The sequence below is a fragment of the Dermacentor andersoni genome, chromosome 9 (assembly GCF_023375885.2).
Source record: "Dermacentor andersoni chromosome 9, qqDerAnde1_hic_scaffold, whole genome shotgun sequence".
In the NCBI taxonomy this organism is placed as follows: domain Eukaryota; kingdom Metazoa; phylum Arthropoda; class Arachnida; order Ixodida; family Ixodidae; genus Dermacentor; species Dermacentor andersoni.
The window spans coordinates 138530295-138545891 of NC_092822.1; the positions used below are offsets into that span (position 1 = coordinate 138530295).

The 15597-nt window shown below is 46.3% G+C and overlaps 1 protein-coding gene across 3 annotated transcripts in view; it reads right to left on the reverse strand.

Moving 5' to 3' along the window:
• LOC126529762 (G-protein coupled receptor-associated protein LMBRD2B) overlaps window positions 1-15597 on the reverse strand; it is a 342033-nt gene that overhangs the window by 308805 nt on the left and 17631 nt on the right. The window lies entirely within an intron of this gene.

The window sequence follows — 15597 nt, forward strand, 5'->3', positions numbered from 1 at the left end:
GGCAGCAGTGGCAAAACTTTGCCACGTGCTGTAGAGATACACTTCTGGTAGGGTATGTGGGATAAGACTAACTATGGACTCCAGACTTTCGAACACATTACTGACACGTGCGCTTGTTTATCTTTATCTGGTGAACACATTTCACCGCCTAACCAATGTTAAGGGTAATCACTTACCACAAGACGTGCCTTTCTATGTCAGAAGTTTCTCAAATGTCTCCCAAATGTTACCTGTCGCCTATGTCATCGCTGAGCCTTGTGCAATCAAATTCTGTGCATGACATAAATGCTGGTGTGCATTCTAGAATTGATTTGAGCACCAACAATTGTTCTGGAAGGTTGACTGAACCACATATAAATAGCTGACCTGTTTGATTCACAGAACATACTCACTGTACTGAGGAAAACACGGGGAAGGTGGAAGATGGAAAGAATGAGCAAAACAAGAACAAGGTGAAAGCAGGAGCCAACGGACAAGTGGACTAGTCCACTTGAAGAAGACAAGTCCACTTGTCGAAACGTGGGCTCCTGCTTTCACCTTGTTCTCATTTTGCTCATCGTCACTGTACTGTCACTTATTTTGCTGGGCACAGATTCGGACAATAAACAGTTAGTTTCGTGACTTGCGTTGTACCACTGTGGTTTTTCACTGTCACTCAATGCAATGTGACATTAGGTGGATGTGCTGCTGCATTGTGCCTGACACCCCCGTCAAGCCCAAACCTTGAAGAAAACGGCAACATTGCCCCAGGCCATCTATCTAGCCACAGGCTACAGAGCCTGCCCCCAGAACACCGACTTATGAAACAACCAAGAAGATTGTGGCCAAGACAGCAGCCGCAATGACAGCTAGTGTTTCCTGCACCCATCATCCTGCAGCAGCTAAGGGGGCCTCCTATTTTCTGTGGATCTTTGTCGGATGACCCCGAAACCTAGCTCAATATGTTCAAAAGGATCTCTATCTAAGGATCGCTAACTAGAATGCAGAGCACAAGTTACGCCACGTATGCTTCTACCTAAAATCACTGCAAGGACTTGGTTAGAGAACCAACAGATCATCATTGAGATGTGGGACCTGTTTCATGAGAACATCATGGAGGCCTTCATAAATGTTGCACAGAGAAAAAGGGCCAAAAAAGGTCCGTTTCTTGATGTGTGGTGTGAAACAAGAGCTTAACCCTTTCTGGGTCAACGACGTAAATGCACGGCGCCGCGAACAAGTCGAAAATGGTCGATGCCGTATATTTATGGTGCCATCTGTATGTTGAAAAGCGCGCCAATTTCCAATTTTTCTCTTTCCTGGCATGTGCTGCCGCTATGTGGGAATACAGGGAATTTTTTTCTCGCATACACATACTAAGTAGGATGTTCCCCACGCAGTATAGCACAACCTGTCCGTGGTGTGGAGCTAAACCAACATTATACCCCATTACATGGGAGTGTACAAGAAACCAGGCATTCCACAAACACAAAACACCAAGTGCGGAGCAATGGGAGAGCTGGCTCACCAGCCGCGAGCTAGAGGCTCAAAGAGCTCTAATAGCGCACGCGTGCGAGGTGGCCCGGCTCAGTGGAGCCCTGGACTAGGGGCCCATCCATGGCTGAAGAGGACCCAAGCTTCAAGAATGAAGACTTCGGCCTCGATCCGCTAAAACCTTAAAAGAGTCAATAAAGTTTTCCATTCCATTCCATTCTCGCGCCTCCCTCTCTTGGTTTTTGTTGCATGGTTTGTTTTAGAGTTAGTTTGCTCCGGCGCGTCTATATGCTGCCGCTCGCGCATGGGCATGCGCACGGGTGGGTGGCAGTTTGGGTTTTGTTCCACGGGCGGTTTCCGCTTCTTGTGCTCGCAAAACTGATGGCTATCTCGTTACTAATCGCTCAAAGGGCGGCTTCCTGCTTCTCGCTCGTTTAGTGCTTACAGGGTGAGCATAGGAAGGATGCCGCCGTGCATGCGTTTGCATTTTTTTGGGGGGGGGGGAACTTGCGATATCCAATTGCCTCTGATTAGCGATTAGCAGATGTTTGTCACATGTTTTGCTTTTATGACGGACACACAACTACATAGTTTTCTTGGGTGCGCTCACCTACGCAGTTCGATTAGGCTATGGATGTAAATATTAGTGTAAAAGCAGGAACATTTGAGACTTGTGAAATATTCTCACGTGCGCATATTCTAAGCCTTGAACTACAACAATGCAACAAATTTTTAATTCTTATAATTTTATTTCCTGTTTTATCGCTGTTATTGATGAATAAAGAGTACATATATACCAACGCAAAAATATTTTTTTTCTCACTTTATGGTCGCCCGAGAAAAATTGCGGTAAATTTTTTTTGAAATAGGTCCCTCAGAAGAATCGACCCTGGGCAGTGGCATATGGCAAAAAAAATCGACCCTGAAAGGGTGAAGAAGCATGTGTGGTGCAATGTTAAAATCAATGGAAGATTTGGGGAGACAGAAAAAGAACCAAACTTGCAACTAATTTTATTCCAGGAAGTAACCAATACATAGGCAGAGAAGATACATGCGCAGAACCATTACACTCACTGCACATGCAGAAATGCTGACAAAGTAGTTGAAATCGCAAGACAGCTATCACAAGTCAGAGAAAATATTTGCAAACCAAATGTAAAATTTCAAATTTGCTGATGGAACGCTAATGCAGGAATCACTTTTTTTCTTTATGTGAAAGGCTTCTAGCATATCTAGAGCCAGCGCCATCTCACCTCTTTCCTACCAGTCACGTGTTATCAGACTGCAGCACGCAGCCCCATGAGGCATAGTGGATGGGCAGGTGTGACCCCATTCCATTGTTAATTGATAAACTATGTTCCCTTAAACAGCCATTAGTGCAGCGTCTTATTTGGCCACTATACACTCTGCCAGAGGTATATTGGCCAAAGATAGCTCAGAGGTATCTTGCAGATTGTGCACACAGCGCAACGCGGAAAGGCCTGGTGTGCTTCTTTTCACACACAGGCTTAGCATTTCGCAAAAAAATGTCGGCACTAAACCTCGAGAGCTTGCCTGGAGCAGAAAAGACCACTTTGCAACCTTTTTTCAGGTAATGGTATATTCGGTGGTTGTATGGCACAACTTGTGGTCTCAACACTCGCCTAGTGTAAGTTAATGTCTAAAAACAGCAAGTGCTTGTCATCAGGTGGTTCATGGGCAAAGAATGGGCCTTTCCCATGCTGTCTGAACAAGACTAAAACCACATCCAACTCAAGAGAGGTAGTCACAGAATCATATTATTTTAACATCACAAGAAAATAATCACATCTAAAAATTTTATGGCTTCGTGAGGGACAATTATACCTGTCAATGTACAATCAACAGAGGAAAGTCATATGTTACATAAGACAGGCACAACATCTTTATTGTGTTGGAAGCACCCTATATACTGGGTGCTTGCTGGAGTAAAATTTGTTGCAAGTGTGGCGCTGCTTCTGTCTCCTGTTGTTTATGACACTGAATTAACCTTGGGCCACGCATCCTTAAGCTATGCACCAACTAGCTCAACGTAGTAACTGAGAAACAAGAGCTGTCCAGCAGATTAGTACGGAACCCGTCAAAGACCATTGACGAATTTGCTTCAGAGGTCCCAATGATCAAGAAGACACTTGGCATAAGGAACACGCAAAACAACCGCCGGACACTGATGGGAAACTACGTCAAAGCTCAAGCACTAGGCTATGATGACTGGCACGAGACCACCAGAGCAATCATGTAGGGGTTGTTCCCCTTGTCGCAGCCTCAAGTGTTCTCGACTGCTGACACTGTCCGAGAGGAGATTCAGCAGGGCAGCGCGTCCACAGCTTGCCGAACAACTTCATGAGATCACCAACTACGTCACCGCCACTCAGTGGAGATGACCTTCTTGTTCACTGTCATCAGGCGGCAAATCGTAGACTGGCCCAACCTGTAGCCGGTTTAGCACTTATCTGGAAAACTAAAGACAACTAATGGAGGTGCAGTTGCTGTTCGTTGAAATGCCGAAGATCCTCTGCTGACAACACTGCAAGAACCATTTTGACAATGCAGCAATAACACACCGCCATGCAGACAAAGGCTCCATGCAAGGAAAACATCACCAAGACAAGATTTGATGATCACATGTAAAAACGAGACAATGTGACACAGCCGCTAGCAAATGCTGCGACCTAACTGCAATGCAAGATAAAGAACCATCAACATCAACGTGCTTCTCAATGGCCACGAAGTCACCACCCTTGTAGGCACAGGAGCCGTCTATTCCGTCATAAGTGAATTGATCTTCCCTACCGAATTGAAAAGTCAAGATTGCATGGGACAGCTGTCAAATCCGGACAGCTGTAGAACACCTGATAACAACTGGAAAAATGGAAAAGTCAGGACTGCATCGGATGGCCCTCAAATTCAGACAGCTGCAGAACACCTGATAACACCAATTGGAATCTGCATGGCAAGAATAACCGTTTATGAGTGGACCTACCATATTTACTCAATTTTAACGCCCCCTCAATGGTAATGCGTACCCGTTTTCTGTGAGAGAAAAAAACAACAATAAAAATAGAAAGAAAAGAAAAAAAGAATGCCCTCGATTGTAGCATGCACCTGTTTTCCATGACCAAAAAAAAAGTTTTTTACAGTACCACCGACCTCATGCTTTCATACAGAAATACTACAACTTTCTCTCTTGGAAAAACGATTTACTCCCAATGCCTTAAAGCTGCGAGGAATTAAAAAAGGTTGCAGTTTTGCCCGAAAGGCGAAGTATCACTTGTGATAGCATATTAGCAGACAGCAATACGAAGCAAGGATAGTAGTTTTATCGGCCCTATAAACTTGTAAACATTCACTTACTAACAATTGATTGTTGTTTGCATTGTTCTTGTATTTTCTGTAGTTGAATTTTCTGCAAATTGATTTTCTCCTCTACTTTTTGTATGGAATTGATGCCACTGTATGCCATGCTATGGTGCACCGACCCAGTCAAGCCTTTTCAAGCTTTTTGTTAGTGCTCCAAACATCTGACAGATGTTGAATAAAGCTGAATTGAATTGAACTAAATTAACAGGCATGGTATCAGGAGCGCACAAGCAAAAACTAACACGTCTCAGTCGATGACCATGGAAACTCGCTATCAATATGCTGGAGTGAGGAAGTGTGGTAGCAGGAGCGAGTGAATTGACCTCTGTGCTGCCTCTCGCTTCAAAACAAACTAAGCGATGAGAACACAGTACACATGAAGCTATCCGCGCTTTATGCGCCTAGACGCATACTGTCCCCATTGCAGATAACTTTAGAGATAGGATCCTCACGGCTGCGCCATACACAGCAGCCGCCGGAGTAGAAGGCCTCTACTCCAGTTTCTACCAGCCCCGCACGCAAGTTTCGAATGCCCGTGATGCAGCGCGATTTCCGTCTGTCTCCGCAGACATGATCACTTTCCTTTTAATTGCAGCATCATGATGAACTCGGCATGTTTTCGCAGTTAGCACTTCCATGCTGACGAAGCAAATGCACAAAATGGGTAGACAGATGGCAGACTAACCTAGGGCTCTATTCTCGACATGCATGGCGAATGCACAGCTACCATTACCCACCATGTTGACTCTCTGATTGGCTGTCGAAAGGTCACTTGTTTTGATATTTGTGGCGGGAAGTGGAAGTTTTGCAAAATGCAATTTTGCGTTTTCATCAAGATGACAAAACGTGATGTGGAGCTGCAAATTTCATCAACAAATACTTTTTTCTAGTCCTTGGCAGCGCTTCAGAAAGAAAGTGTGTAGCAGTGTGCAGAAGCCCATTCAATGCATCTTCCACTTCACAAATATGTGGTGGCAGTCCAAGATAGCTGCCATGCAAGCTTGCTGATTGGCTGAAGGAATATTCCGTGAGGAGTGTCACAGGAAGGGCCGTTTTGTAAACGTCAGTTTGACATTGCGTGATGTTGCACTGGACCGGCATTACAGAGATTTCCCACCCTAATTTGTGGTGCAATGAGCCACGCGAATTATGCTAATGAGTGGCCATATGCAATGGTGTTCAAGAGGCATGCATATCCTCGCATTTTTACTGTCATTTGGGGCCATGAAAATCTTTTGTTCATAATGCGTGCTCATAGTATTTTCATCGCTCTCGGGTGGATGCTACCATTTGTGTTTTGGGTCACATTTTTTTTAAGTACGTTTATTGCTAATAAATTAGTTGAACATTAATAACCTTCTGCAACATTTTTCACATTTAGCTACTGCATTTGTATTGTAATCAAGATTAATAACTTTTCACATCATCACAGGTCATGACAATGGCGGCATTTTAATTTATAAAGAGATATGTAGACGCCTTGTAGTTTCCTCACGCGCTGCGGGTAAGCAGCAGAGTGAACACGAGATAGCAGTACCGGCGCTTGCGTCACACAAGCGGATACATCTGGTCCACGCAACACTAGCAGTGATATTCGGCCATTTCTAAGCCGGCCAAGTTGAGCCGAGTCACTTGCATTTCACAAGACAGCAATAACGCAGCCTAGAACATGTGCTCATCACCACTGATAGGTCATGTATGTTGTCTCAAAGTAGAAAACGTGTGTTGGCACCAATATATGATGACTCATTGCATTTCTTGGGGGAGCGCGTGCTAATGAAGCGGACGACAGCTTGTATGCAGCAGACGATGGGAGCGAGAAGCTTTTTCTATGTAATAATCATACGCTTCGAGGTAGATGCTTTATTTTTACTGTGGAGCAAAGCTGTTTTGCTTTACCAAAAATGTTAGTCTCAGTGCCTTCATTTCAGCGTCTTAGGCAAAACATCAAGTTTCGTTATGTTACAAAAGCAAAACAGGGCCATCAGCACCATTGTGTACGCGTTGTTTACGTTATACATCGAAGAAAATGGCGGAATGCTCAGAATAGAGCCCCTAAGTGCACATACTACAGCACATGGAGCAGGCTACGGCTAATAGGCTCGAAGTGCTTATGAGAGGGCCATTCTGAAATGCCGAAGCTGATATACTGACGCAAATGTAGGGTCGTACTCGATTCTAACATGCACGCGATTCTGGTCCTGAGTGCTGGTAGAAAAAAGCAAGTAAACTGAATTAACCCCCTGCATGCTCAATGTGCCTTCATTTCACTCCCAATGTACTCCGTACTGCGATATCACTACCACTTTGCTGTAGGTACTATACTACCATGTTTGATGTCGTGTTTGACATGACACATCAAACATGGTAGTAACTGCAGCAAAATGGTAGCAGTGTAGCAGTACGGTGTACACTAGAGTGAAATGAAGGCAAGCTGAGCATCAAGGGTTTCAATGTACTTGAAGCATGTAGTCAAACCCTGATTATATGACTTTCTCGGAACCACGAAAAAGCGTCATAAAATGCAGGTGTCGTAAAATGCGAACATTAGTTATGCCTATGAAAATACTACTTATTTTGCGCGACGGCTTTACGAGAAACTTCAATGTAAACTACTAACACACTCTACAGGGCTTGGAAACCCAAATTACCAAAAAATTAAACGCGATAAGAATTAATGCTTCAGTACAGGCACCAATCATGCTTTATTCAAATGAACCTTTATGGCACTCCACTGCCCACTGCCGCGATTCCCACCAGTGGGCGCGAACTTTTAAAAAAGTCTGTAAGCTTCTTTTGGACCTTCTTTGATCCGTGAACCAAGAGCTTTTGCTCGAGTTGGGCAACGTCCGAAAGGAGGTCCTCTGCGGCATCGCGTGGACAGATGAAGTTCTGGATGCCGTCTATGTGCCGTACCACCTCAGCGAACATAGTAGTAGGTACAGGCACGGCATCTGTGGCGTCGTCGGTTGTCCTCGTCCGATGTCGCAGCGGTATCGGCACTAGGCAAAGCCTCCTTGATGGTGTCATCCAGCAACACCTCACCGCAGATCGCAACATTGTCATCCACCTCCACGTACTCGGCGAAGTCATGATGAGGTTTAAACCCTCGAAATCGTCGTCGGTGAAGCCTGCATCGGCCTCGAGCGGCATCGAGGTTATTGCGTCCCCAGTAGAGGAGGCAGTCTCTCGCTTAAAGCCACAGTGCTCGAACGAGTTAGCAACTGTGCTTCGCGACACTGCGTTCCACGATTTGGCAATAAAATGCATAGCGTCAAGCCCAGTGACGCTATTTCCGACTCGCTGCGCTCCATAGCCGCCAGCCAACGCCGCACTAACTGCTTCCGGTACCCTCGCTTGACGCACTTAATGATGCCAGCATCCAGCGGCTGTAGCCGGCTTGTGCATTTGGGCGAAAAAAAAAACCAGCCTTCATGTTCCTCAGACTGGACGTAACGGGTGGATGGCACGGTGCGTTGTCCACGAAAAGCAATATTTTGCTTTTCGTGGACAACGAAACGAGGATGGTGCTCACGCGCCTCGCTCAAACAATCAAATTTCACATGCATGTAGCAATATTTTCCTCGCCTTAGCAGCCATTTTGTTATCCAGCTGCTACAAAAGAATGCTGAAGAGCGAAGACATCATCCACACCTTTTTGTTGAAGTTGTAGCTGCATGGCACCGTCTTCAAGTTCGTAAAGCACCATGGGTTTGCAATCTTTCCAACAACGAGCACGGGCAGCCTCTTCGAATCGTCCTCGTTAGCACAGAATTGTGCTATCACAAGCTCTTTACTACCATGACAGCTGTCACCCTTAAACGCAATGGTTTTCTTGGGCTGCATATGGTAAAAAATACCGCTCTCATCGGCGTTAATAATGTTGCAGGGCTTGTATGCAGCAATCATCTCCAGCAGCGACTCCATCCACTCGTTCACTGTCGAAACGTCCACGGAAGTGCTTTCTCTGCAGGAGCGGCTGTACAGAATCCTGTTTAGTTTTTTAGAGCAATCCAGTCACCCGTTCGATGCCTAAAGTCGCTGATGGCCGGACGCAATGCCACAAGGTCCGCCTGTTCTTTTAGAATGGTGTCGTCAACGTTGGTCGCAAAGCTCCATGCTTGATGCAGCCATTTGACGAGAACTTTTTCTAACTTATCATGCTGTCCTTCTTTTGCCGCTTTCCGCTTGAGCCCGAATTTGTTGGCATTCTGCAATATCACCGCTTTGTTTGCCAGGATCACCTTAAGCGAAGATTCGGCTATCTTAAGGTCCCAGGCAATGTTGGCTTTCGTGGCTCCATGCCGCTTTTCCACTTCCTCGATAATATTCAGCTTATCACCGAGCGACAGAACTGTCCACTTTCGGGACATCATGCGTCGCGATGCTCCATACAACTCAAAACCTCCGCTGACCGCTGGTCACTAGGATTACGACGAAGAACATGCGATAAACCTAGGCCTCTCTGCACTACCTTGTCGGCGATCTGCTGCTGGGAAAGTGGAAGGGAGAGAAACGCTTCCCCAACACGATGCCACCGAGGAGAGAGGGAGAAAGTGATTGTGGAGAAGAAAAGGCACTATTTCAGCACAGCGAGCATCGCAGGCGGCTGCTGGTGGGGGAGAGAGAAACAAACGATGAGACAAGGCAGGGAAGAAAGCTACGCCGGAACGAACCGGCCGAGTGGTGTCAAGTGCTCCCAATGCGGAGAGACGGAGCGAGGTAAGAGACCCGCGGCACTTTTCTTTCGTCTGCCACTCCGTCCCGCGCTTCGCGAGGGTCGTCATATAACGCGGGTTCCGCGTAAAATTGCATCGAATAACCAGGGTTTTTAATGCATTGTTTCTATGGGAACTTCGCCGGGACTGCGCTAATCCGTCGTAAAATCCGGGTCGTCACAAAACTGGGGGACGTATAACCGGAGTTCCGCTGTAATTATATTGTGCATGTGCTTCAAGCCTATGATTCAACATTATTTGTACAAGAACAAGGAACAAGAGCAAGAACAGTGGGCGCGTCAGCTGGCTCCTGGCGGACGTCATGACCCTGATTCTGTTTTTCACGCAGGCACTGGTACTTAGCACGTCGCGGATGGCCAGCGCACACGAGGAGCTAATATGCTTCGACACTGCAACCTGCAGATATGAGTAACTACACCTCCCGCACTACATCACACTGCTACATTCAGCTTCGGTGCCACCATCGACCGCTATAAGATCATTATACCATCTACCTGTCAGTGGGTGCATCAGCTGGCTCCCGGCAGATGCCATGAACCTGATTCTGTTTTTCATGCAGGCACTGCTATTTAACGCATTGCGGATGGCCAGCGCACGCGAGGACACAACAGGTTTTGTCACTGATGCATGCTTCGACACTGGAACATATGGATATGAGCAACTACACCTCCTGCACAAAGTCACAACACCGCGTTCAACTTCGGCACCACCATCAACCGCTATAAGATCATTCTACCAGCCACAAATCCTGGTCCTAGTGACCAGGATTTACTCAAGGAAATTCTTGAGGGTCAGAAAAGCATGCTGAAAGGATTAGACACAATAGAATCAAAACTCAAGAATGTTGAAGAATCTGCGGCGAAGTACAAAGAATTTGGAGAAAAGCAGGCAAGATAGAAATGAGTATTCAGACATTGGAAAGAAAACTTGTTGATCTTGAAGACCGATGCAGACGGAATAATCTGATATATATGGCATTGCAGTGAATGAAATTGAGACGACCCATTCACTCACAGACAAGGTTGTTGAAGAAATATATAGGGAAACGTTGGGTGCACAAGTGTCCTCAGTTGAACAAGCGCATAGAATGGGGCATAAACATAAAAACCGCGTACCGTCATCATGAAGTTTCTAGACCAGCGTGATAAGCTAAATGTACTAAGAAATTGCTTGAAGCTAACAGGAAAAAAAGCTATACCTATCTGAGAGGACCTTTCTGTGGCCACAAGACAAGTTACAAAGCAATTATGCGAAAGTACCACTGATGAAAGAGCATCAGGAAGCGAAGTGCAGCTCTTTAATGACGAGATCAAGATCGATGGCAACAGACCTTTACCCTTTATCACGAATCGACGACACTCTTGACTGTCTTCACGGTGCCAAATACTTTTTGTCCATCGACCTTCGATCTGGTTATTCACAGATTTCCCTCAATGAGCAAGACCAAGAAAACACTGCTTTCATCACTCCAGATGGCCTCTACCAATTCAAGGTTATGCCGTTCGGTTTATGCAATGCCCCCGCCATGTTCGAACAAATGATGGACCTTCTGCTTCAAGGCTTCAAATGGTCAACTTGCCTTTGTTACCTCGACAACGTCCTTGTGTTTTCTCCTACATTTGAGACACACCTTGAGCGCATCGCAGCTATCCTGGACGTCTTCCGCAAAGCTGGGCTACAATTAAGCGCATCGAAGTGCCACTTCGGGCGCCGACAGGTTACAGTGCTAGGCCACCTCGTCGATGCTTCCGGCGTACAACCCGACCCGGAGAAGGTTCGAGCAGTAACGGCTTTTTCTGTACCTCAGTCTGCCAAAGACATGCGGACTTTGTGGGGCTCTGTTCTTATTTCAGACAGCTTGAGAAAGATTTCGCAGCAATCGCTCGACCACTCACCGAACTTCTGAAGAAAGACGTGCCTTTTACGTGGGGTCCCCTCAGGGTGCCGCATTTTCACGCGTTATCACGATTCTCATCAATCCACCAGTCTTGGGCCACTTTGACCCATCCGCACCTACAGAGGTCCGAACCGATGCCAGTGGTTATGGGATCGGTGCCGTCTTATCGCAATGCCAACACAGACACAGCCGCGTTATAACCTACGCTGGCCGGCTCCTGACGACTGCAGAGCGCAACTATTCAATTACCGAGCGCGAATGTCTTGCTCTCGTCTGGGCTGTTTCAAAGTTCCATCTATATTTATATGGCAAGTCCTTCTCAGCAATCACAGACCATCATGCGCTCTGTTGGCTTTCATCGCTCAAGGATCCTACTGGCTGGCTCGATCGTTGGGCCCTCAGACTACAAGAATATCCCTACACAGCGACTTACAAGTCGGGACACCAACACCAGGACGCAGATTGCCTCTCTTGCTACCCAGTCGAAGACGCGATATCTACGTCTGATACTGACACTGATGCCTGTGTTCTCTCTATTTTTAAACTGTTCCATGTTGCCAACGAGCAACGCCGTGACCCATCCTTGCATTTCATCACTGACTGCCTGGAATCGTCACTTGCAGACAGTTCCCTTCGCTTATTCACACTTTAAGACGGCGTACTCTACCGCCACAACGTTCACCTAGACGGCCCTGCATTACTCTTTGTCGCTCTGTTCGAAGATACGTAGCAGCGTGTGAGAAATGCCAGCGACGCAAGACACCATCGACATTCCCTGCTGGGTACCTTCAACCACTCGACATTCCCGAGGAACCATTCTTTCGGGTTGGTTTGGATTTACTTAGCCTTTTTCCCTTTTCTACCTCTGGGAACAGGTGGATCGCTATGGCCATGGGTTATGCCATGCGCTACGGCATCACCCGAGTGCTTCCTACAAGCTGCGCCACAGATTTTCTTTTACACGACGTGATTTTATTACATGGAGCTCCGCGACAATTTCTCACTGACCGTTACTGGACATTCCTATCAAAAGTTATCGCAGACAACCTGCAGTCCTGTGCCACGAGGCACAAGCTATCCACGTCATACCACCCACAAACAAATGGCCTCACAGAGCGTCTCAATCACACTCTCACGGACATGCTCGTGAAATATGTCTCTTCAGCCCACACTGATGGGGACCTCGCTCTACCCTTTGTGACATTTGCTTATAATTCCTCGCGCCACGACACAGCCGCTTATTCCCCATTTTTCCTTCTGTTCGGCCGAAAACCAGCACTGCCCTCAACACAACCCTCCCTGTTCACGCGGCACCGACCAGTGAATATGCACTTGACGCCATCGCCCGCTGTGCCCACGCAAGGAAAATTGCCCGTGACCGCCTTCTGAAATCCCAAAAGAGTCAAAAATGTTTGTACGACTGGCAATACCGCGACATGCACTTCGCGCCTGGTTCTTTTGTGCTTCTATGGTCTCTGTCGCTCAGGTCGGCCTGTCAGAAAAACTGCTGTCTCGTTACACAGGCCCAACCGAGTGCTTCGTGCAGTGACTCCCGTCACCTACGAGATCGCCCCTGACGTCCCATCTGCTTCCCAGTCCAGTGATATCGTCCATGTCACACGACTGAAGCAGTATCACCCTCCCAGTGATGACATTTAGATGCTCCAAGACGTCGCTTCTGCCCCCGGGGGATTATGCTACACGCGTGTGGCATTTGATTGTTTGAGCGCGGCGTATGGGCACCATCACTAGAGAAATGAGAGGGAAGAACGAACTGGGCTCGCGCGGTGAATCTAACTGGCCAGCATTGCAACCGCTTTTGTAAATATAACCTGCAAATAGCTGCTCGTCTTACTGACTCGTCCTTCGCGTAGCAATATGCACATGTCGGATGCAGTGGCGTAGCCAGAAATATCATTTAGGGGGAGGGGGGCTGACGTTGCAGGTCAGCCTCCTCCTTATAGAATTTGTCGAGGGATTAAATATGTGAGTAATAACTGCATTGTCATTGCCAAAAATGCTGCAAACGAATTCTTGAACGCTGTGCACTGTCAAAAATTGTGCCCGAAATAACTGATATCAATGCTTCCATATTTTCTGTCTATTTAATAAGTAAAGATATTACACGAACTTTAGAACTGTTTCAGTTTGAAACCAGCAAAGCAGTGCATGCCGCTGATATGAAAAATGTAAAGGCTATGAAATGAACAAGTTGAGGACAAATATTCTAATGAAACATTGTCCGTCAAGAACTTTCCATACATTTTTGTACATATGACACGGCCAGGAAAAAATCTCAATAATGCTGTCCTTTGTTCCAATGTATTGTGCAGGAGCAGCTTATCACTGGTCGTGTATTGTGAGTAATTGTACTGCAATTATGGTCGCAACAGAGAGCACATATAAAGAGCAGGAGTTCTGCAAGATATATGAGGGCTAGTCAAATGAAAGTGAGCCAATGCGAATATATGGCAAATGGCCAGTGCTATATCAAAAATTAATCTTCATGAGCATTTAGACATTTGTCCCACTCAATAATGAGTCACGGGATTCCCGTGTCATAAAACTCCGTGGGTTGCTGCTTCAAAAATTCTGTAACTGACTCTTTCACGTCATCGTCCGACACGAACCTGGTTCCCTTGAGGTATTTTTTGAAATGCCCCAAAATGTGGAAGTCACAAGGCGACAGGCCTGGGCTGTATAGCGGATATTGCAGTGTTTCGCTCTTGAACTTTGCCAGTTTATGCTAACCACATCAGCGATGTAGGGACAGGCATTGTCGTGGAGCAAGATGACCCCATCCCTGAATTTTCCACGTCATTTGTTTTTGATTGCGATACGCAGTCGATCTGGCGTTTCAAAATATCGGAAACGATTGATAGTCTCTCTAGGTTTAGCAAATTTGAGCAGTAATGGCCCCTGACGATCGAAAAAAAAAAGAAAAAAAAAAGATGTCAACAACACCTTTCCGGTGGGAATGATGGCCTTAAGGCCATCATTTCTGAAGAAAGCAAATTTGCTTTCTTTGGGGGCGGTGAATTGGAATGTTTCCACTGTAAGCTTTGCCGTCGTGTTTCAGGTTAGTAGTAGTGGCATCATAATTTGTTCCCGGACACGATGGCAGACAAGAAGTCGTCACCCTCATTGTGACATCAGATCAGATGAGTCAAAGCAGCACCGAACTTCTCAGTCTTCTGGCAGTGGTTCAAAATGTTGGACATGCATTGCGTGCACAAGAAGCGATAACCAAGATGTTAATGAATTATGGTGTGAACCGCACCATGACTGATGTTCACACGCTCTGCCGGTTCATTGATGCTTATCCTCCATTATTGTCTAATCAGCTGATCAACCGTGGAAACTGTGTTGGGGGCGATTGCACGGTGGCTTTGGCTCAGCCTTCGATCGTCTTTGCAACGTTCAGGTCCTTTGAACCGTTTGCTCCGATGCTTCAAAGTGACCAATGAAACGCAATGTTCAATGTACATGGCAGCCATACGGCGACTAATTTCCTTTTGGGAAAAATCAGTTGTCAAAAGCCTCACGACACCACGGTGTTCAACTTTTGGAGTGTCCATTATGTTACGCAACCGTGTTCAACCCATTGAATGAGAGCATTAAAAACCTTTATCCTCACACCTGCGTGTCACTTTCGTAAATGAGAGATGCCCCTGCGCTATGTGCATGCATCGCACATAAAGAACTGAACCATTATTGCGTGGGGTGGGTCAGCTCATTTTCATTTGACTCGTCCTCGTACATTAGAAATTAGAAGATACAATTGAATATACAAATGTGAAGATACAGCTTGATAAAGTGCCAGAGAATGTCACTGGAAACAGAGTTCACTTCATGTATACAGAAAACCTCGCAACAAGATATTTAAATATTCGTATCAGTATCCAATTAATCTATGTATCTAAGAAAAAGTCACTGTATATAATGCGTCAAAAAAGGCAAGTAGACATGTTGCAAAATCAGAGATACAAAGATCACAGCACCCCCTCCCTCCACTCCGCTTGATGTATCGCGTGTGACAGGAGGCGGTGCACTTCCTCCCTGCTTTTTTGCCTTGGGCACACAAGACTGAGCCACCATCATCAGCTCACC